The sequence below is a fragment of the Cryptomeria japonica genome, chromosome 7, assembly GCF_030272615.1.
Source record: "Cryptomeria japonica chromosome 7, Sugi_1.0, whole genome shotgun sequence".
NCBI classification, from domain to species: domain Eukaryota; kingdom Viridiplantae; phylum Streptophyta; class Pinopsida; order Cupressales; family Cupressaceae; genus Cryptomeria; species Cryptomeria japonica.
In genome coordinates this window covers 843823620-843846705 of record NC_081411.1, presented here as the reverse complement: position 1 = coordinate 843846705, position 23086 = coordinate 843823620, and positions in this window count along the sequence as shown.

The window sequence follows — 23086 nt, the reverse complement described above, 5'->3', positions numbered from 1 at the left end:
CTCCCTAGTCCTTTTGGTTGAACCACTAGGAGTACTTTCCATGTTCTCTGCCTCAATAGCATCCTCATCAACATCTAAGTCCACAATAGGTTTGGAAGTACTGGAGCCATCAAGAAACTTGGAGATTTCCTCCATATTCCTGGTCACAGAGGTAAGGATATCCGGAATCATAACCAAAATTTCCTCCATATTCCTCCAGCTTACAAATTTGAGCTTCCAGCTTCTCCACTTTTCCTTCCATAACCTTTTTCCACTTCTCCTGGTTACTTTCATATTTCTTTCCCTGCTCTTCCTGCTACTTATCAATTTTTTCCAATTTATTGATTCTTTCTTATACCCACCTATCAAAACCCATTCGAGCCTTAGACTCATTTTTGAGTTTATCTAGAATAATCCCATCTACATCTTTATTCTATTCCCTGCTCGTTTCCTCCTTATCCTTTTCCTACTTAGTTTCCATTTCCCTTTCCTCCTTGTAAATTTGATTGTCCTTCTCCTCCATAGGCTGGTTGTTAACATTACCAATACTCACGCTGTGGTTAGGGCTATTCTGATTAGAAACATCCTCTTCTCCTCCTTCCTCTTCCCCCACTTCCTCTTCTTTCCAGCTCTCCTCTCTGTCAGACTCATTAGTCTCCATCTCACTTCCATCTTTTCCCATGGCCTTAGAATCAACCTCCATATCCTTTTGTTTACCCATGTCCTCTTGAATTTTCTCCACAGTGGCTTTTTTAACCTTTTTGCTCTGTATCAACTCATCCTTGTTGGGCCCACATTCCTCAGTTTTCCTCTTTCCTTTCTCTAGTGACACCAACAACCTTTTGTTTTCCTGGATAGCCAAAATATTACAATGCTCATAAATGAGCAAAATAAGGTCGTAATGGAGCACGGGAGAAGAGGGGTTCTTACTATGCTTGTTCAAAGACCGCGATAGAGACCTGAAAAGGTAATAAGGTAGAGAGGTCCTCTTCTCATGTCTAAAGTGATTTAGAAGCACAAAATGGTAGGTGTGGACCCTAGTGAAATGACCCTCCACAGTAATATATTCCATAATTACATTAAGCACACAACCCCAATTTTTTTTGGTATTAGAAGCATCATAATACCCCCGCGAAGCTTTTCCTAATTTCACTCTCTCCTTCTCTTTCCATGGAAAGAGATTCACTGCATTATTAGACACTTTCAAGTCCCTAAAGAAATTAAGACCAGAATGGGGCATACTTGTGACCGTAGAAATGAGGTCCGCATCCAGCTTGAATCTAACACCATGAATTTTGAAGGAGTCATTTTTCCAATTTTCAGTAACTTTGGTTACCACTAGGTTAACTCTACTTTTATCATAGTCTACCAATTTTTTCATGAAATGTGTCATGAAACCCTTCTCTAGCTTTGTCCATACCTTAGGCATCTCCTGCCATATGGAAATATTATCAGGTTCCTCTCTTCTTAGATCACCCCCCATTTTAGAATTCATTTTATAGTTTCTCTGCTTCTACAACTTCAACGCTTTCTTCCAAATGACACTCGGTGTTTTGAAAATGCACACCCACAAAGCATGTGAAATTTTAATATTCTTGTTTAGGACTCTGCCCTTCTGACGTGCCATCATTACCTTTCTAAAAATTTAATTATTAATCATTAATACTTTCATGATTAGCATGCAATCCTTCTTTCCCCATAAATCTGTCATTTCTAATAAGTTCTCTAATATTAAAATCCATATTATCTTCCCCATTCCATATACTTTCAGCTTCAGAAATAACGCCAAGGTTAGCAAGGTCGTCCACTACAATATTTTTTTCCCTGAAAGTGTGCTCAATAATAATTGATTTAAAGCCTGAAATAATTTCTCTAGCTTTAAAAATAATATTTTCTATAGTCCACAAAGGCTCAACTTCTCCCTTAAGGCATTTAATAATGTTAAGAGAGTCTCCCTCCAACCATAGATTATCAAGATTAAGATTTTTAGCTATAATCAATGTATTCAATGCCGTCGAGGCTTCAACATAATGACTAGTTTGGTTGCCCAAAGGGCCAGCAACGGCCACAAGGCAACTTCCAACAAAATTCTTGACAATACCCCCATAACCAACATTCCTAGGATTTCTATTAGAAGCCCCATCAAAGTTGGTCTGGATCCATCCTTGGGAAGGAAAGCACCAGAAAAGACCATCCCTACCTTTATTCTTGTTGTTTCTATTATTAGAGAGGTTTCATCTTTCATTAAAGTCTTCTTTAGCAACTAAACCATTATCAGTTCCATATAAACATTCATACATCCCTCTACAGATTTTATCCACCACCACTTCAGGGTTCGCACTTTTTTCCCTAAAAAACTTGTTGTTACACTCCTTCCAGATGTTCCATATGATAATAGGGAGAGTAAGTTTCCAAAGCTCAACATTCTTAGAATGGGAACTAGGGCAATACCATTGCTACCAAAAATCTTCCAGAGAGTTTGGGAAAACCCAACTCAACTTCCACCTACTAAAAATAATATTCCAAATTTCTTTACTAAAATTGCACTGGTAGAGGATATGGCTAGTAGACTCCTCCTCCCTGTAGCAAAGAGAACATCTGTTAGGAAAAACAAATCCCTGCTTATGGAGATTATCAAGAGTTAGCATCTTATTTTGGATGAAAATCCAGAAGAAGATATTAATTTTGGGCATCAACTTCTGTATCCACACTTCTGCCCACAAAGGGATCTCTTCCAAAACTTTGTAATGGATAGAGACCACTGAAGACACAGAATATTTCCTATCAGAAGTTTCCCTCCAAATCAAACAATCCTTAGAATGCTCCATAAATATTTTGGAAGAAAGCAATATCTCCAAAAATTTTAGTCCTGGACAAAGCTGGCTGAATTCAATCCACTTCCCATTTCTCCAGTAATCTCTAACAAAATCTCCATACCTGCTTTTGAACCAGTCTTTCCATTCCTTAAGAATGTGGATTTCCTCCAGTGGTTTATCCATTAGCCATCTGTCCTCCCAGAATCTAATAATTCTCCCATTCCCCAATTTCCACTTTCTTCCAGCTGCAACCCAAGCTTTAGCTGTTTGAACTGCATTCCAAATTGTAGAGCCTTCCACAAGAACATAATTTTCCATAAATTCTTCCTTAGATGGATGCATGTAAAGGTATTTCTTTTTCCAAATTGAATTCCATTCCCTTTCCTCCCCTTTCATTCTCCAAATTTGTTTAGTTAACAAGGCATTATTCATAGTTATAATGTTCCTTAATCCCAAACCCCCAAAACGTCTTAGGAGTGCAAATATTATTTTAGGCAATAAGAGGGATTCTATTTTTATCTTCCACTCCCGACCAACATAATTTTTTTTGGATTATTTCAATGGCCTCAACAAACTTCCTGGGGATTTTGAACAGACTAAGGACATAGATAGACAAATTTTGAAGGGTAGCCTTAAGCAATGTCACCTTACCCGCTTGGCTAAGGAGGGCTCCTTTCCATCCAGCCAATTTAGAATTGAATCTATCAATTAGCTTCATTCAAAAATTCTCCGAAGGCTTTAAGCACAGAGGGAGACCCAAATAAGTAGAAGGGAACTCAACAATTTTACATCCAAGGATTCTTTCGATCCTTCTTTGTCTATCCACAGGGGTATTGATGAAGAACAAAGAACTCTTATCCCAATTAATTTTTTGACCTGAAGCTGCTTCATAGGAATCCATGACACTCTTCATGTTTCTTGCTTCTCTTATAGTAGCTTCTCCCATAGTAATAGAATCATCAACAAACTGTTCATGAGTACAGGTCAAGTTGGACGAGGAAGGTTTAAGGCCTTTGAGTTTCTCTTCTTCCACACTTCTCATAATAAATCTACCCAAAATTTCAGCCAGAATAGTAAACAAAATAGGAGAGATAGGATCCCCTTGTCTTAGGCCTCTAGAACTTTTGAAGAAACTGGAAGGGGTTCCATTAATAATAACTGCAGAAGTTGAAGTGCTAGTCAATTGAGAACAAAGATGAATCTCCTTTTCCCCAAACCCAAAAGGTTACATAATTCTGAAAAGAAATTGCTAATTCACTTTGTCGTAGGCCTTGGACATGTCCAACTTAAGAAAAAATCCCTATTTTTTAGCAACAGTTACAGAATGAATATTCTCATGAACAAAAATAATAGAATCCAAAATTTGTCTGCCAGGGACAAAACCATTCTACTGAGCCAAAATAATGCGGGGGAGGATATCCAACATTCTAGAAGTAAGAACCTTAGACATTATCTTGTAAACGAAATTACAAAGACTGATAGGTCTGAACTTATTGAGAGAGTTAGATCCAGAGATCTTAGGAATAAGAACGATAAAGGTGGCATTGAGTTCTTTTAGAAGCCGCCTAGAACCAAAGAATTCTTTAACTCCATTACAAATATCAATCTCCACAATATGCCAAAATTTTTGGAAGAAGAACATAGAGAATCCATCTGGACCAGGAGACTTGTCTCCAAGAAAGGAAAATACAACCTTTTTGGTTTCTTGATTCGAAGGGATCCGAGAAAGATTTTTGTTGTCATCCTCATTTAAAATGGGAGGGATAGCTTTTGCTAGAAGGTCTTGATTTCTAATATCCAGAACATCCACACCTCCCAAAATATTACTAAAGAAATCCATATCTTTCTTTCTTATTTCATTTTCATCCGACAAAATCCCCCTATTGTAGGATAAACTAGAAATCCTGTTGGCCGCCCTATGCTTAATAGCACTCATGTGAAAAAATCGGGTATTTTTATCACCTTCCTTCAAATACAACGCTCTTGATCTTTGTCCCCAAAAAGTTTCTTTATTAGAGATAATTTCATGGTATTTGGATAGCAACCCATTTTCAACATTCCTCAAAACCTCAGAAAGCCCTTCCACTTGAATTTTATCTTGAACTTCTTTAATATCTGTCTTAATATGAGATTTCATTTTAAAGATATCTCCAAAAGTCTGTTTGTTCCAGATTTTAACTTTGGCTTTGATAATATTAATCTTTTTGGCCACTCTAAATAAGGCAGTACCCTCAACCTCCGAATTCCACCATTCAGCCACATAGATTTCCAATGAAGGGTGGGACAACAAAGCTTTTTCAAATCTAAAAGGAAAATTTTGCTTAGAAGAAGTTGAATTGGCAGTAAAAGAAATAGGATAATGATCAGAACCAATCTTAATAATAGACACCAAAGAATAATTATACTTAGAAATCCAATCGGGAGAAATCAGAGATCTATCCAACCTAACTTGAATAAGATCTGAGCCAGTTCTTCTATTGGTCCAAGTGCAATTAATCCCTTGGAGATCCACATCCATCAAAGCTTGATCATTAATAAATTCCATAAGATCTTGTCTTCCCTCCAACTGCAAAGGAAGGCCTCCCATCTTTTCATCCTCTTTTAAAGGGGTATTGAAATCTCCCATAATCATCCAACTTTTATCAGAAAAACTTTTTCTATCATCAGCCAGGCTCCTCCAAAATTTAGTTCTTCCAGCTTTAGAATTAGGCGCATAGATATTAGTGATAACCTAGACAATGTTATCCTTAATGTGCTCAAGCAAAACTGGGGTCCTATTAACCCCTGAAGTAATTTCCTTACCTTTAGTAGTATTCTGATTCCAAAAGATAGTTGTACCTCGTGAGGTACCCTCCGAACTTGTTCCTATTACCCCATTACTTTTGAAAATTCTAATCCTTTCCACTTTCTCTTTACACATATTAGTTTCCGGAATAAGGACTACATCCGGTTTATGATCTCTTATAATATTACGCAACACATCCTGCTTATGGGAGGAATTCAACCCTCTAATATTCCATGAAATTATCTTCATACTTTAACCGGGGATAAGGATGATTCAATGGAGCTCTGTATTCCATCAACACGGTTCTTCCAACTTTCTTGTTCCCTCTGATTCTTTAGAGAAGGTCTCCCCTATTTTTCACTGTGACTTCCAACATCTGCCACCTTCTTATTCTTGCTTCTGGTTGAAATACCTCCATTAGGTCATCCATTATTTGACTTGCCTTCTTTAATACCGAAAATCCTAAGATTTCCCTTAAGAACCACCGTTTCCATACTTTTAGGAGGAGTTTTACATTGGGAATTCAGGATCATATGTCCAGTCTGCTTAGGACTTCCATTAGTTAATAACAACAAAGGCACAGTATCCAAAATATTACAGTCCTGCGCTTCATTAAAGTCTTCCTCATTTTTTTTATTATTAGATGAAGCTGAAGCATCATCATAGGAAAACTCATCAACTTTATCCTGGATGATAGGACCAACCTTCAAATCCTTTGATTCAGATTTTTGAACCTTTTCTTTAGTCCCATACTCTTCCTCCTTGTTACTTTCTTTTTGACTGTTAGAACAAGCACAAACATATTTTTCATTGTTATTATTCAAACCCTTCTTTTCCTCATTTTCCATCTCGTTCACTTCCTTCTTAGGGACAACCTCTGAGGGTGGATCATCATTCTTCCCTTTCTTTTGCCATTTCTGCTTCGAGTTGCTATCATTTTTACCATTCTTACCCTTCTTGAACGGACAAGATTTTGCCTAATGACCCAACTTTTTACAATGAAAACACACAAATGAGAGAGATTCATATTCAATCAGTTGGGTCCATTTCCCCAATTTGGACCAAATCTCAATAGATTGAGGGATATCCATCATTTGATTAACATTAACACAAATACGAGCAAAAACCAACCTAGATTTAGCTGCAGTCATCAGTTTGATCGATAGAAGTTCATTGAATGATCCCACAATCCCTTTAAAGACCTCCTCATTCTAGAACTCCAATGGAAGGCCAAGAAGACACGTCCACATAGGTGTCGACACAAAAAAGGAATCATCCAAAGGAAGGTTAAAAGCCCATTTTTGTAAAGCCAAGGTTTACTTGCCAAACATTCACGGCCCTTCAGAAAGAGCTTTATTCATATCTTCCTCATTATTAAAAGAAAAGGAGAAAAAACCCCTAGGTAAAGCCGCCACATCCAATTGACCTTTCAGATCCCATTTTCTCCTTATAAAGTTCCTTACGACATCAATGTTAGGTCTAAAACCAACAAACCATCCAACCAGGGTCATAGTTAAGCCAGACATAGTGACATCAACCAGCTTATCCGGTACAGATATAGCAAAAACCCCTACCACTGGATCAGAAAGTTTTTTAACTTCTGGAAGTCTAGATTGCACCAAAGGCCTGACTCCAAAAAGAGCCAACCATTTCTTTTGTTTACCTCTATCATGTGGGTCCCCAGTTTTGAAATCTTTATCTTCCATTGATTTGACTGTCGCCTTGTCCCCCTCAGTACCCTTAGATGTCTAGGGACCTGCATGATTACCAACTCCAACCACAGAAAGACCACCATCCCCATGTTTGAAATTTGAATTTCCTGCTCACCACTCTGCTTGTCGCTCCTCTCCTCCTATTTCCTAATTTTAAGTTAGGTACATGCATTACCTCTTCTATTAAATAGATAATTTGAAAAGATTAATTTATTTAATTCATTTCATGTCTTTCTAAAAATTAATTTTATTGAAATAATTTATTAATTAATTCATTTATCCTTTTCCTCTAATCAATTAATTAAATATCTAATATTTAATTATTCCTTCAATCAATTAAATATCTAATATTTAATGGTTATTCTTCTATCCTATAGTCTTAATTATTAAATGATTTCTTAAATTATTTAATATCATTTTCAATTCATCCTTTCATGTGCACTTCATCTTTCCTTTGCCAACTCATCCATCACGTGGCTAAATTAATTTAACAAAATTAAAATAAATAAAACATTTATTAGCCACTTATCTTCAACTTCCAAAATGAATGAAATATTGTGTACGTACACATATTTCTTAACCTTCATCTATATTCTCTCCAACATCCCTATATCTTAGGAAGGACTTGAGTCTACTTGTCCTCTCATGCCTAAATTATCTCCAACCATCACTAGATTCCCTCAGTCAGCAACCCAGTCAAGGTGAGATGAGTGACACTTGTCTTCTCCTTCCCCTTTTCTCTCAACCTTCACCTTTTCTCACAACTATCCAAATCTGCAGATTTGATCATGACTGTTGATATAGGCCACATCATCTTATCCTCTCAAAGTCTATAAATGTGGGAGTTTGAGTTGAGAAAGAGTTAGTCTTCAAGTTGTTCTTCAAGTGAGTTTTCAAGTTAACAATTTGAGAAAACTTATGCATCCGTGAGTTTTAATCTTGAAGCAAATAACAATTAGCAATTTAGAATTTCTCATATAGCATAATCATTTAGCTTTAAATCATTTGCATTGCATATCATAGTATCAGTTGACTATTAGTTATTAGTCTATTCTTCATATGCCATCTTGGAAGCTATCAGTGCTTTTCTGAGAGCACATTATCTGCAACCAGGAACAATGGAGTTAGGACACAATGAGACTTAAATCACGAAGGTAAAAATAATGTTCGTATTTTAATATTCATTTCATGCAGTTTTATTGGTTGAGTTTGGATTTCCTGTAGCATTTCCTTTGTATTTTGTGAAACTAATATGTTGTAGGTAGTATTCTGATGATGAAATTCATGTCGACACACATATGTTTCATCAAGTGTTGCGGTTGGAATATGATGTTGATGGATGCAAATGTTAGACACAATGCACCATTGAGAGGGGGGGGGGGTGAATCAGTGGTTCTCAAACTATTTCCCTCTAACTGACTTATGTGAGTATATCGGTAATGGGATGTACTTACCGATTAGTGGGGAGACTAATCACAAAAACATTCACACAAAGGGACATCACATACCACCAATATGTACGAGGAAAAACCAAGATGGGAAAAACCTCGGTGAGCAATGTTGCTGGAGTAGACTGCTCCAATGCAGCCTCACAATGAAACTCAGTTACATAATTTAGGGCACCAACCCAAGCACAGTTTATAGGCTACAACCTAAAGGAGCTACAACCCCTACACCAAACTACAACTCAGTGATCACAATGAAAACATCAATTAAAAAAGTAGTTATCTTGTTACAAGTGAATCTTGTAACCATTTCATATACCTTACTTTGCTAGTGACATACATTCTCTACTACACCGGTATACTTCTCTTGTTGCTTCACTGCTGGTAAACTCTACCGATTCACCTCTACTCTCCTTCTACTCTACTGGATCTCCTCCTCACTGCTTTTCTCTTTATAGGTACTACACTTTGCCGGTCCATTGTCTGCCTTCTCTGCAACTTTCTTCACTTCTGCTCTATCGGTATAACCACTACCGGTTGAACAGTTCAACCTGGTTCTCCCTCACACTCAATCTCTTCTCAGATATTCATCGAGTACTTGACTGAAGTTATCTCACATGCAAAAGTAACACTCAATCACTTTGCAATAGCACTCTCTTCTTCTATGCAGCAGCTCTACTCTCTCATCTAGCGGCAACCATCTCTGATTTTGGCTTGCATATTTATAGATTGGTTTTCCTACCAAAAACCAATTCAAACTTTAGGAGGTTATAGTTTCCTCATCATCCTCAACAAAAACCAAATCCAATCAGATCTTTGCCCGATTTGATCACCCAGACAACTGTTTCCTCATCACCGCTATTCTCTTGCCTTCTTGATTACACCTTCTATCTTTGGAAATTGACTTTTTACCTTGTCGGCTGTTCTCTTGATCAAACACCAAGATCAGTCTTGCTATTTCCTTCATCTGCCTCGATCTCCTCAATCAATAACTCTTATCTGTCTCTTAGTTGTCTTCTAGACCTCAAGCCACAAACCTCTACAATGGATCTGCAACACGTCCTGTGATTTGTGGGATCTGCCATTAATGTTGACCAACTCTACAACTTCTCCGTCGGTGTTCATTCCATCTACCACTACATGCAAGTCTGCCATGTCGACTAACTACCATCTTGGATTGATGTCGGTCCAGTTAGGATCACCGACCAAACACTCTACCGGTTCATCTTTTTTACTAGTTTACTAACCTTACCAGTTAAACCCTCAAATCGGTCTGTCATCAACCTTGCACTCTGCTTCTCTTCTGGTGAACTACTCAAATGGTCAGCACTCTTGCTAACCTATCTTATTCACATCTTCATCAAATAGAGAGGCCTGCGGTTCTGCAACCACATAGCATACATGTGACCTATTCATTCTTCTCCTCCAGTGTTGATGTGATTTAGGTAACATTCTACCTCTTCAACACAAACAATACCCAGGCCTCTTGCCCACTATCAACACTTCACTTATCAGTTGACATAATCTCCTTGTTGGTGATATATTGTGTTGGTAGCCTATCTACCTCATTCTCACAAGTCAGGCACTAACTTGTGTACCAGTAACACCAGTGGTCATCCATCTGAATGACATTCTCATCCTTACCTTACCGGTGTCCTGTAACACAAGGTGATATCAAAGATATCTCGTCCTGTACTCCTCCATGGCAATGTTGCACATACATCTCTCATATTGGTAGTCATTCCATACCAGTTGACATCAATGACAACCCAATTCCAACAATCTCCCCCTTTAGAATTGATATCAACTCATGTAGTATCTGACATACTACATAATCCTTCTCCCCCTTTCTCCAATCCATGAATTCTCACCACATGTAGTATGCTGTATAGTACATAATATTTCTCCCCCTTTGAGAACAATAGCAAAGGGCACTGTCAGCATATCATTCCTCCCTATATTTACCAATCACTGACAAAGTTCTTTCTCCCCCTTTGATACCAATTGTTACCTATTATTACATTTTATCAAGTCACAACACTTGAAATGGAGGCCTTAACCATCAACTGACACTAATTGAGCATGTAAATTTTATACCATTTGTTAAAATACTCAATTGTAGAGGGATGTGCCAGTGAACACTACTCACCTGCCGGTTGAACTGCATCTCCTCCCATTTGATCCCAAATTTATTTAGGAATCAAATGTGGTTGTACGACCAATACAACCAACCAACCGACAAGTAGATACCCCTTACAATGAAATTTTATTGGGTATTCCTACTATAACTTTTCATCATCTATAGTTTTGGGCAGTCAGTGCACTTACTCTTCCAAGTTCAAGCATCTCGGCTTTGCATCATAGCTACTTGAACTCCCCCCGAGTCATACATCTCAGGTTCTCAATTTCGATGAGATCTAATACTAGAGCTCCAAACACCTCCATATACCAGTTTAGCTATGAATATGTGATCATCTAGTGATTCTTCAGCTCCATTGTTTCCACCATAGCCTATGACATGATCTTGGATCTACACAATGCTAGACAATGTTGTCATCATGCCAAGAATCAAACCGGTTAGCCCAAAACATGCAAGCCTACATGATCAACCACCAGGCCAACATATGTCATTCAGGTCTTCATCAACACCACCTTAGACACAACTCAACATTCCATGCTACTGGGGCTAATGCAATGATCTTTGACTTTATTATCTTACATAACTAGCAAGTACCTGTTATTATTTATGCCAATAACATCTTGCACATACTAGTTTCTTGTACTGATCCACTATCACTACTGAAGCACCTTCCTATGACTCTTGACATTTTGTATCACTCTGTATTTGATTCCAATTGTTATCTTGTCATAAATTGATACAACAACAGTGATTCAACTCTAATCTGTGGTTGTGTAGTCAAGTCAACCTCTACACACACTTATCTTCTCATTTTCTTCCTTCATACTAGCAACAACATGTTCTTACATGTTGCCTTCATCACTGAGGGGGTTAATGATAAGTTAAGTGTATTACTCCCCCTAAGATCTTGCATCTCCTTTAGGCCTTAGGAGATATCACCTGTGTATTGGATGCATAGTGCCGGTCCATGGTCTTCTTCCTCCATACCTGCCTAGTCTCATCCATCTTCCCATTTTCAAGCTTAGGAGCAGGTCTTTCCTTCTTCTACTAATGGGTCCTTCCATTTCCCAATTCTCCATCATAGCCAGAAGTAGTGCTATAGTAGCACACAACATCCATACCAACTTCATGATTGGGGAATCTCTTAATATATCAGTTTGACCATCTTCTTATGGTCATGTTGCTATGATTGGCAACTGAAATTGGTGGACCTCTTACTTCTGTAAGGACATTTCTCCTTTGGTTCCATGCAGGTCTCTAACTTCCATATGCTCTGTATTCACCTTTCTACAAAACATAGTTATATCGGCCTCCATGTGACTACAAGTTCCCCTTCTTTCTCTCATACTCTCTATGGCCAAATCCATTGAGGTTATAACATACAACAACAGATGGATTCTTTCTAGCATAACTGTGAGAGGGGACATGCATGTATCTACTCTTGGATACATTTTTCTCATATGCATGATGTCCATGAGATCCTATATTATTCTTTCTATATCTCTTTCTACATTCCTGTACCCTATGGCCATAAGCATTACATGCAAAGTAGTAACCGGTATAAGATGGCATATGACATAAATTTATTTTTCCATACATGAGGAGATCTTACCGGTTTAGCATCCTCCTTTCTTCTTCTTTGAGAATGGACCCTTGGTTGTCCATTCTGTGCAACTCTTCCATCTGGTCTCTTCTTCTCCCAGACTTGCTTTACCTTGTGGGTGGTAGCATTTCTTTGTCCTTTGCCAGTAGGAGGTCCTCTTTGTTGTCTTCTCATGTTCCTTCTTCTGGTGAAGTTGTCTTCTCCCATCTTCTCTTTACCTTTGGGATCTGCATTGTTCCTTCTTCTTGCAGCACCAATCTTCATTCTTGTCTGCAAGTCTTCACCGATTGTCCTTAGGTCAAACTTCTTCCAGGGAGGATTTCTGACTATGAAGGTCTACCCCTTGTTCTCTCCATTTGAGGGAAAAAACTGAGTGTCATTGTGGGGGACATTCTTGCTGGTGGAGCATTCACCGACACCACTTCCTAATCCTTCAGTGTCCTTTGCATGCTTTTTCTTTTTCAACATTTTGTCCAAGGCATCACTACTACCATCAAACCAGACTCTTACCTTGAGCTCATCCTGACACTTCTCAAGGTCATTTGGAGAAACTGTATTTCTCCAAGAAGCTTATGATATTCTTTATCTTTAACTTCTAGCCTAAATGCTAGATCTTCACATTGACACACCTTGGTGTTCTTTTCCTGAGACTTCAACTCTGAGATGCATTTCTTAGATTCCTCAAGGCATTTTGTCAGCCGGTTCTGCTCTACTATAGTAGCATTCTTGAATAGCTTGTATTCATTTCTCAGATTCTCCATTTCACTTTCCTTGGAGTCCAAGAGTGATTTCAAATCACAAGTCAATCTTTTTGTCTCTTCTAGTTGAGTGGTCAATAAACCAGCCTTTTGGTTTCATACTTCAAGGCAGGTTCTCAATTGGCTGCAATCCTCATGAACTAATCTTTTGTAGTTTTTAAAATCATTTCTAACATTTTGAAGCTCTTTTAGAGCACTTACCAGTTCACACTCAAGATCTAGTTCTACGTCTTCTTCTTCTTCATCATTATTTCCAAATAGAACTTGCTGGATCGATCTATTTTTTGGCAATTAACACTCATCAAATCCATTATGTTGTCATTGATGGAAACAAGATCAAATGGAAGTCATATACCGACATTAGGAGGCATTTACCAGAAGATACCGACATTGGAGTATCCAGGTTTACACAAGCACCAGCACCGACACCAATACCAGCATCAAGTACTTCAAGGAAGCCGACATAAGGCATATTGTTTTTAATGGGTATATAGGTCAGTGTGTTAGGTCATTATGATATATCATGATTTTATGTGAGGATAGAACTTGTGGATGTGGATTGTGAATGCGAAGATCATTTGTATGACAATATTGTATCATGCAATGATCTGTAAATGTTTTGTAAGACATTTTTGGAGGGAAGGTGATACCGGTAGTAGTGTTCAGGGTTTATGAATTGGTACAAAGTAGAGCTAGAACCAGAACTCTATTTGGCATAACAGATGCATTTTGTGAGTTCATTTTCATTGTTTTACTTGAGAAGAAGCTTGTAGTCAATGAGACTCGTTAGTGATGAGCAGTGTGGTCTAGGTAGTGTGCCTTCCTGCATGTGCAGGCCCCCATTATATGTAATATCTTTCATATGGCTAGTGAACTGATATTGTGGGTCACAAATCCCACCATGATTTTTCCTCTTTTAGGTTTTCTGTGTATAAATTCTATGTGTTATAGTGTTCATTCATGTGGATGGTTTATTTGCTTCAAGTCATATGTTTATTTGTTTACCGGTTTATATGTATATGATATAAAAGGATAAAATCTTATCTTACCGGCAGAACACTGATTCGCGCCCCCCTCTTAGTGTTCTTGGATCCCAACAATTGGTATCAAATCCTGGTACCTCAGAAGAAGTTCAACAACTTGAGGAAGATCCTAAAAACAAAATCTTTGAACATGGCTATGGAAAAGCAACTTGAGATGGCTCTTGAGGATTATGATGCTGAAAGGATGAAGAACTTGAAACTACAAGATGAATTGAATTCTGCAAATGAATTCATTCTTGTCCTGCAAGAAAGGTTATCATCAACTCAAGCTAGAAGGAATGAACTTTTGCAAAAACAAGATGATGATAATGCTCTCAAGGAACAATGTCAGAAACTAAGTCAAGCAAATATGCTCATGCAAAATAAAATGCATGACCTGACTATGAGGATGTCTAAGGATATTGAAGATAAAAAGAAGAAGGAAGAAAATCTTGTTGCATCTCTAAAGAACAAATATGAGGAATATGACAGATTATCTCATGAGAATGGTATGTTGAAATCTAGTTTGGTACAATCCCAGAATAATGAACAAGAACTCAGAAGACAAGTAATAACTTTGAGGGATGATCTAACTAGTGCAAGTGAGTACAAAGAAAAGTTTAGGGTCAGTGTTGCACAATTGGATGACTTGTTGAAAGGACAAAGGCATAGTGATCATTCTAGAGGAGTTGGATTTGTACAAGGTGAAAGCTCTAGTATTGCAGATTAGACAACCGCTGTGCAGAACTCATCAGAATAGATGAAACCGGTAAGGCAATCTAATGCTTATAAATTCAATGGTAGATGTTTTGTTTGCAATAAATTTGGGCATAAAGCTAAATAATGTAGAAATAGAGAAAATCAAAACTACAATTCCGTTCTCGGTCAATGCACAAATTGCAAGAAATATGGTCATAGATCAGAAGATTGCAGAATGAATGTTAAATGTCATGCATGTGGAAAGTTTGGACATTTTGCTAATCATTGTAGATCAAGGAATGACACCGGATATGTTAAAGAAATTCAAAAGAAGAATGTTACATGTTATGCATGCAACAAAATAGGTCATATTGCTAAGTACTGTAGAAGTAAGACTGAGCCGATTAGTAATGATAAAGATAATAAGAAATGAAAGCTGAAGGTACATGACATACAACAAGATCACACCAAGAGATGGGTTAAAAAATCTGAAGAACCAAGTGGAAATGCAAGAACATTGGTAACTCCACCAATAGAATAGAGCATTCTTGCACTGACAGGAACTTCCACTGGTAACTAAGGCATAGGCCTTAGGGGTTGGCAAATTCATTGCAAATATTTCATATTCCTCTGGAGGAGATCATAAGAGATCTGGAGAGTTGAGTTCATCATTGTTTAAGGTTCACCCAACATAAGACTATGAACTGACATGCCAGTATGTATGCAGATCAAGGAAGCAATCACTGGTCTTGGTACCGACAGAGATGAAAAACTTTGGGGTTATTTCAAAACATTCCAAGAAAACATGAGACAAAGGGAGAGGTTATCAAAGAACATTGTGGAGAAGTAGTCCACTGATATTTGTTTTATGGTGAAGACCGATGAAACCCTCATGGAAGCAGTTGAACCAAGGACCATATGGGTTACATAACCTGGATATGAGGTGGATGATAACATTCTGGACCTCTATGCAAAAATGCTGCTAGATGCCCCATTGGATGACAAACCAGAGCATTTTGGCAGGAAGGCCTTTGAAGTAAAAACTGGCTTCAACAAGAAGAGAAGGGAGAAGAAAATAAAAAAGATGTCTACATTTGTGCAGAATGTCATTCACAAAATAGATACTGTAATGGGTTCTTGGATCCCAACAATTGGTATCCAAGCTGGCAGTAGAACCGGTAGTGGCTAGTACTCCAAAAGTAAATAAGCCTAAAGCCTACATTTATACCATCACTTCTAATTCTGACCCTGAGGACAATGAACCTCTAGCTTTTAGAAGGGTACAAAGGAAGAAAGTAGATCAGCCACTGGTAGAGCAGAAGAAGGTGGAGCCTAGGTGGAGACTTGTTAGAAAGGGAACTAAACCTACTGCATCACCACCTCCGGCAAGGAAGCCTATATAAAAGAGAAAACTAGTTACATCTACCCCAGAAACCCCAAGCAAAAAGAAGAAGAGTGATGATACCGAGTCTGGTAAGACCAAAATGACATGTGCTAAATTAATTGATGAAATTACAAAGGATGAAATTTTGAAAAATTTATCTATGTATTATGAGGATTTAGAAGAAAGTGAGAAGAATGAGATAGAAGAGGCAATTTTGTTGCATATAGATATCTATAAGAAAGTCTTAGTAGAAATTGTGAAGGAAATACCTCTGTCATTGTACAATAAACTAGATCCTAGAAGACTTGACGTAGTCAAGAGAGATAGGGAGATCAAAGAGGTAGAACTTTTGACTTTATGTGGTGATATTAGTAATGATGAAATGAAGAGATGTATTGATGTTGCTAATAGGGCAGTTTTTCAGTAGTAAACCCCAACAAATAAGCGTAATGATGGGTAGAGTTAATGAGGTGATAAATGAGACTAGTGAGGGTTGGGCAAAATTCTTCTAGAAGAATCCAGACTTTCTTACATCTCATGAAGAGTTTGTTAAGGCAACAACTTCCACCATTCCAGATAAATCAAAAGGGAAAGGTATTTTGGGAAGTTCAACTCCAATTTTGACTAAACAGATAGTAACTATAAATATACAGACACAACCAGGAGTAAAGGAAAGTGTACAGTTTGTACCAGCACAAATTATTTTTGACCAAGGCAATGTACATGATACTATGAATATTGTGGATAATACTCCACCGATACTAATTGACACTGCACCAAGTGGTGAAGCCACCAGTGCTAAAGAAGATAAGTTAAAGGGAATTGAGTCTACACTGGCAATTCATATTGATTCCCCGACAAAGGTTTTGGCAATTGACACTTCTAAAGTTGAGAAGAAATCAGTCACTGAGATGAGTCAAACTGAGTTAATGATGATGGGTAGTTAGAAACTATTAAAGGAGGGATTTGCAGATAAGGGAACAATAGATCAATTAGTTACAGTGTTGCATAAATTAATCCCTGATTGTCAGATTGAGAATGAAGAAAGCCGTCTGACAAGCTTAAAACACTAACAGAGCACATATCTAACAACTTTCAATCACTACAGAAGATATCAAATCGACATGAATTAGAAAGATTTACTATGGCTAAGAAAGACACCTTTGACCTGATCATTGAAACAGAGAAAAAGAAAATTGAATCTAAACTCATTCTTATTGAGAATTGTTTGAAACAATGTACAAATATTTACAGGGTCTGTTGTAACATAGAAATTCTTACAACAAATGTAGATATAAGATTAAAGGAATTACATGATAAGGTAGCTAGCATTGCTAATTCTTTTGATGGATTAACCTCACAGACAACATTTGTTGTTGTACAAATTTTGTCCTTGGAGAACAAATTTTTTTCTTTTGAGAAAGAGAAAGATAAAATCATTCGGAGAGCAAGGAGTCTTAGAGGATTGGTGAGTCCCAGATTGGATTCACTGGGTGTACATAAAAGAGAGTGTATGGGCATGATTGCTAAACCCACACCGACAGAAGTCATACAGAAGGAAACATTGGCACACTTACTAAGAGGATTAGAATCCATATCTAAAACTTTCAAAACTAGTTGGGATACATACCTACAGTTGCTGGATAAGGCTTACCCATAAATTTTGAAGTTACTCAAGCTCCGGTAAAACAAACAGTATTTGTTCATTCTTTTGTTCTGAATTCTTTCAATTCTTTCACCAGTATTTGGCATTGATGCCAAAGGGGGAGTGTATATATGTGAAAAATATCAGAAATATCAAACAAGAACATATGGGAAGGATATCAGAATATCAGAAGGAGTGCACTACTCAGGGGGAGCATATTTCAGTTGAATCGACAAGGAATCCATTTTTCACATGAGTGTTGCCATTAATGCCAAAGGGGGAGATTGTAGGCAATTGACACTCATCAGATTCATTTTGTTGTCATTAATGGTAACAAGATCACATGGAAGTCATATACTGGCATTAGGAGGCATTTACCAATAGACATCGTCATTGGAGTATCCATGGTTACATAGGCACTGACACCGACATCAAGTACTTAAGGGAAGCTGACATCAAGGAAGATTTATTTAGAAAATAATTTTGTAATTATTGTCAAGGCCGACATTGATATCGTTTGTAATGTATTATAAGCCAACATAAGGCATATTATTTGTAATGGATATATAGGTCAGTGTGTTAGGTCATTATTATATATCATGAATTTATGTGAGGATAGAACTTGTGGATGTGGATTGTGAATGCGAAGATCATTTGTATGAGAATATTGTATCATGCAATGATATGTAAATGTTTTGTAAGACATTCTTGGAGGGAAGGTGATACTGGTAGTAGTGTTTAGGGTTTATGAATCGATATAGAGCAGAGCTAGAACTGGAACTCTATTTAGCATAGCAGATGCATTTTATGAGTTCATTTTCATTGTTTTACTTCAAAAGAATCTCATAGTCAGTGAGACTCTTTAGTGATGAGCAATGTGCCTTCCTGTATGTGTAGGCCCCCATTATATGTAATATATTTCATATGGCTAGTGAATTGATATTGTGGGTCACAAATCCCGCCATGGTTTTTCCTCTTTGAGGTTTTCCATGTATAAATTCTATGTGTTATGGTATTCATTCATGTGGATGGTTTATTTTCTTCAAGTTATATGTTTATTTGTTTACCGGTTTATATGTGTATGGTATAAAAGGATAAAATCTTATCTTACCGATAGAACACTGATTCACGCACCCTCTTCTTGTTCTTGGATCCTAACACTATTTACCTTTTCTCCTTCTGCTTCTTCTTCTTTTTCAGTGTTGGTGTCAAACACATCATACCATTGGGATCTATTTGCATTATCCCCTTTTGATGTGTGACTCTCAATGTCAGCCTCATGGGCCTTGAAGAGATGAGTCTCCACATCACCAATGTTTTAGCAACAATCTGAACTGACTCTATCATCTTCACATGTATCTTCAACATTTTCCTTCTCACTCTCACATGCTGATTCAGTGGTGTAGGGTTCATTTCCATAGAGTTTCTTTAGTCTATCCCATAGACTTTTTACTGATTTACATCTGTCCACCTATGAGGAGACATCACTGGTGAGCACACTGAATATGGCCTTCATGGCTTCTTCATTACATATGCATCTTCTTTCATCTTCAATTCTAGAGGGAGGACTGACATTCCTAGGTAGACCATTAACAACCAACATCCATACATCAAACCCTAGAGAGGATAGGAAGACTTCCATTCTATAAATCCAAACAGAATAGTTTGAACCATCAAACACATGAGTAGGAATTGACACTAAACAAACCATTGTTTCTTTAAGCTAGAATCTACCCAAGCTGGAGAAAGCTCGTCTAACTGGGAACCTAGGCTCTGATACCAATTGTTAGACACAATGCACCACTGAGAGGGGGGGGGGTGAATCAGTGGTTCTCAAACTATATCCCTCTAACTAACTTATGTGAGTATACCAGTTATGGGATGTACTTATCGAATAGTGGGGAGACTAATCACAAAAAACATTCACACAAAGGACATCACATAACACCAATATGTATGAGGAAAATCCAAGATGGGAAAAACCTCGGTGAGTAATGTTGGTGGAGTCTACTACTCCAATCCACCCTCACAATGAAACTCTATTACACAATGTAGGGCACCAACCTAAGGAGCTACAACCCTTGATTTAGAGAACCAACCCAAGCACAGTTTATAGGCTACAACCTAAAGGAGCTACAACTCCTGCATCGAGCTACAACATAGTGATCACAATGAAAACATCAATTACAAAAGTAGTTATCTTGTTACAAGTGAATTTTGTAACCATTTCATATACCTTACTCTGTTGGTGAGATACTTTCTCTACTACACCGATACACTTCTCCTGTTGCTCTCATCTGCTGCTTCACTGCCAGTAAACTTTACTGGTTCACCTCTACTCTCCTTCTGCTCTATTGGATCTCCTCCTCACTTCTCTTCTCTTCAGAGGTACCACACTCTACTGGTCTACTATCTGCCTTCTCTGTAACTTTCTTCACTTCTGCTCTACCGGTATAACCACTACCGGTTTTGCACTGCTACCGGTTGGACACTTCAACCTAGTTCTTCCTCACACTCGATCTCTTCTTAGATATTTATCGAGTACCTCACTGATTTTCTCTCACATGAAGAAGTAACACTCAATCAATTTGCATTAGCACTCTCTTCTTCTATGTAGCAGCTCTACTCTCTCATCCAGCGACAACCATCTCTAATTTTGGCTTGCATATTTATAGACTGGTTTTCCCGCCAAAAACCAATTCAAACTTTAGGAGGTTAGGTTTTCCTCATCATCCTCGAGGCAAACCAAATCCAGTAGATCTTTACCCGATCTGATCACCCAGACAACTGTTTCCTCATCACCGCTATTGTCTTGCCTTCTTGATTACACCTTCTATCTTTGGCAATCTTCTTTTTACCTTGTCAGCTGATCTCTTGATCAAACACCAAGATTGGTCTTGCTGTTTCCTTCATCTGCCTTGATCTCCTCAGTCAATCACTCTTAGTTGTCTCTTAGTTGTCCTCCAGACCTTGAGCCGCAATCCTCTACAATGGCTCTACAACACGTCCCGTAATTTGTGGGATCTACCATTAATGTTGACCAACTCTGCAACTACTTCATTAGTGTTCATTCCATCGACCACTGCATGCAAGTCTGCCACTTTAACTCCATGCGGCATCCATATCAACCAACTACCATCTTAGATTCATGTTGATCTAGTTAGGATCACTGACCAAACACTCTATCGGTTCATCTTTTCTGCCGGTTTACTAACCCTATTGGTTAAACCCTCAAACTGGTCTATCATCAACCTTGCATTTTGCTTCTCTTTCGGTGAATTACTCAAATGATCAACACTCTTGCTAACCTATCTTATTCACATCTTCATTAGATGGGGAGTCCTGTGATTTTATAACCTCACAACATACCCATGACCTATTCATTCTTCTCCTCCAGTGTTGATGTGATTTAGGTAACATTCTATCTCTTTATCACAAACAATACCCAGGCCTCCTGCCCACTGTCAACACTTCACTTATCAGTTGACATAATCTCCTTACTGGTGATATATTGTGCCGGTAGCCTATCTACCTCATCCTCACAAGTCAGGCACTGGCTTGTGTACTGGTAACACCAACGGTCATCCATCTAAATGACATTCTCTTCCTTACCTTACCAGTGTCCAACACATGGTGATATTGAAGATATCTCATCCTATAATCCTCCATGATAGTGTTGCACATACATCTCTCATACCAGTATTCATTCCATATGAGTTGATATAGATGACAACCCAATGCCAAAAGCAAATTCTTGATGTGTTTCAGGTTTTAGATTCTTAGTTGATTTATTGGTGGAGTTTTGTCAATCTGAGTTTAGGTGTATTTAGTGATAGAATGACAATGTATAAGAATGTGTTGCATTCCTTTGTCTACTAGTATTTGGTGATGCAACTTCATGACTTAGTGTTGTGGATATTAGGTGATTTTATCTTGAGCATCGACAAGTGTCTTTAGTTAATTGGAGTTAGTTGAGTTGGTGTGCCTTAAGTATTTTATCATTTGGAGCCAACGAATAATATTTTGGTCCATGCGATAGGGTGCGAAATCATAAGAGCTATTTTGGAATGATCAGGAAGATGTGTTGGCATGGTGTGATGGATCACACATTTCACTTTGCCTTCCACAATATAGTGAAGACTGGTTTTGGGCTGACTATCTTGATCCTACATGTTACATCACGTTAGGTCGACCGAATTCACGTCATTTTGAGTGCAAATGGTATGTAAGAGATGGAATCAACTTGGAGATGAATATATGAGTTGTATGCAAATCATTTTTGAAGTTGTGTAAAGGTGCACAAGTACAGTAGAACAATAATGAAAGCAATTTTAGATGTGTTTTAACAAAGAATTGTTAATTTAGCATCAATGGATGTAGTTGTCTACAATTCAATATTTTTTATATATCTCTTTTATATGTAATGTATCTTGTCCTAAAGAAGTGATCTTCAATGTTCACAAGCTTTTGTATCTTTCCCTAAGGTTGTGTGCCCCAATCTTGAAAGTCTACATCAGGGTAGTGAGCTCCTTGGCCTTGAGCCTAAACATTGTCACCTGTTCTTCATATAGTGGGATATTTCTCACCATGGGTTTTCCCTCATTGAGTTTTTCACGTAAAATCTTGGTGTTCTTGAATGATTGCTTTGGCATTTTTTAGTTCTTTATTTCTATACCTATAGTAAATGGAAAGAATGATAATTGATTGGTTAATTTGATTAAGTTTTAATATACATTGATTCATCCCCCCTCCCCTTCTCCCCCTTCCAACATCCGTATGTGTTCAACAACACATGTTATGCCCCTTGTGAGAACTATTGTTCGAGGGCAAGGGCCTCTTTGTTTGGTGACAAGTTTCTTTGTATATCATTTAATCTCTATAAATATTTGCTTATTATTTCTCTCTAACTTTTATATATTAGTCACTTCATTTTTCTCGCTCTTAGGAATTTAAACAAAGCTTACCTTTTCCCATAGGAAAATGCTTACTTTCTTTTCAATTATTCTTCTTTGAAGTATTGTAATTAAAGCTATTATATTTGAGGCAATCGAATGTTATTTATTATGTTAAGTTGTATTTATCTTAAGGTATTAAATTC